Below are 2,421 nucleotides of genomic sequence, written 5' to 3' on the forward strand. Positions count from 1 at the left end.
AATACCTAATTACACACTGATATGGTTTGGCTGTGTCCCCACCCAAATCTCGTCTTGAATTATAGCTCCCATAATCCCTACATGTCATGGGAGGGACCTGGAGGGAGGTAATTGAATCATGGGGGTGGGTTTTTCCCATGCTGTTCTCGTGGTAGTGAATAAGTCTCACAAGATCGGATGGTTTAATAAATGGCAGTTCCCCTGCACATGCACTCTTGCCTGCTGCCATATAAGACATGCCTTTGTTCCGCCTTCGCCTTCTGCCATGATTGTGAGGCCTACCCAGCCATGTGGAGCTTTGAGTCCATTAAATCTCTTTTTCTTTATAAATTACCCAGCCTTGGGTATTTCTTCACAGCAGTATGAAAATGGACTAACACACATACCGTGACATTTGTCAGTGGGAAGCCATGGGCAGTGCACTGACCATTTCTCAGAGCCAGGGAAGCCACTGGTTTTCATTAGACAAAGTGAACTGGGCACTTGAGAGCCTGACATGGCTCCCTGGACCTCCTGGAGCCATTCTCTCCAAGGGTGGAGACCCAGTGAACTCTCCTGGGAGGTGAGGTTCCTCTGTGACAATGTCTGACCTGACAGCAAATGACACCAGTCTAACCACTGGTTGATAATATGGCCTGCAGAGCCAGATGGCCTGGATTGGATTCTGTCTTTGCCAACCGTCTAACCCTGGGGCAGTACTTAACCCCTCTTGGCCTCAGTATCTCCATTTGTAAAATAGGGAGAATAACAGTCTCTGGCCTAAAGGGTAACTGGGGGGATTAAATGAGTTAAAGAATTTAAAACACTTAGAATAGCTCCTGGCACACAGAAAGCCCTATGTACTCTGCTATTATTGTTATTATCATCCATGGGTGTTTGAACTTTTTGGAGGGAAGGAATGCACCTGCCACTCAATGTCCTCCTTCATTTTCACTCTGTGCTTCCTGTGGTATCGTCACCCAAAGTGAAACTGACCATCACAGTCAGGGTCCTCTGTAAAACAAGTGGGAAAGGGAATATAACCGTAACTGCAATGCTAATCAGCTCATACTAAGGGTTTTCCACATGGCAGACCCTGCGTGAAGCACTTTACATGTAACACGTGTTACACCTTCACAACAACTCCAATAGGCATGTGCGATGAAAAAGATCTCCGTTTTGCAGACATTGAGGACATGTGGCTCACAAAAGTGAACTTGCCCACGTTGACAGAAGGATCTCGGCGTCAGTTCCAACAGCTGCCACCAGGTGGCAGTGCCCATCCACTTTCCAATTGCGCAGTCTGGCGGGAACACACTTTGAGTCGTCGCGCAAACATTTAATGAGCGCCTACTGTGTACCTGGAACCGTTCTAGGCTCTGAGGATCCATGCAAATAAACCAGGGGTGGGGCGAAAAACTGCCATTATGGTTCTTCCCTTCCATTTTCCCTTGAATATAATAAAAAGGTATCCCAGAGATGCGTGCCCAGGGGGGATGTGGCCTAACCCGACCGGGACTGGGAGGCTGGCGGGGAGGGACGGGAGCATCTGGAAGGCCACGGTCCCCAAAGATCAGGGGCTGCAACTATTCCCAGAAGGGAGTGTTCTTCTGCATCTCACCTTCCTGCAGCCCCCGGGAGAGGGGAGCAGATCCGTCCTCTCCCTTTGGGTCTTATGTGGCTGGGATGGTTGCAGCGACGGGGGGAGAGGTGGGGGGTGGGGGGACCGCGGAGGGAGAAAGGAAATCTCACTCTGAGAATCTGGAGTGCGGGGAAGGGATGCTGCTCAAAGGTCTGTTTCTGGCTTTGGCTGGGGGCCACCTGAGACTGCCAGGGTTTGATGGTCTGAAGGTCACTCAGGGAACCAGCCCTATATGAGGTTCCGGAGCGCAGCTCCCAGGCCTGGTCGAAGCAATGCCGACCTCGGAGAGGCCTGTGGACTAGGACGGGGTGAGGAGGACTCAGTGCCGGCTGTCCCGGACCCCTCCTTCAAGCAGGTCCCGCGGCCGCCCAGCGGACATGCGTCCGGGCTGTGCCCTGAGCGTCTGCGGAGCGCACGGCCAGTGGCCCGGGCCGCTAAGTGTGTGAGCCCTGGAGGGCAGTGGACGTGTGCGTACGTGGGTGATGTGTGCGGTAGGGGTGCTGGCGATCCTGCGTAGGGACCCACGTGAGGGGTGCACCGTGTGGACGTGTATGTTTGGAGGGGCCGAGGACGCGGGTGTTGGTCTCAGTGTGCGTAAAGGGCCAAGGACATCTGGGAGGTAGGCAGTGAGGAGAGAGAAGAGTGTGTCCAGGAGGAACCTGCCTGGAGGAGGCCTAGCGGTGTGTGTGCGCCTAGGTGTATACCGGGGCGTTGGTGACTTCGAAAGGCACCCGGCGGGATCGATCCTCTCTGCGTGCTGGACCTGGTGCTGGTGTGTTTCCGGAAGTTACTGCTTATGA

The sequence above is a fragment of the Symphalangus syndactylus genome, chromosome 11 (genome assembly GCF_028878055.3).
Source record: "Symphalangus syndactylus isolate Jambi chromosome 11, NHGRI_mSymSyn1-v2.1_pri, whole genome shotgun sequence".
NCBI classification, from domain to species: domain Eukaryota; kingdom Metazoa; phylum Chordata; class Mammalia; order Primates; family Hylobatidae; genus Symphalangus; species Symphalangus syndactylus.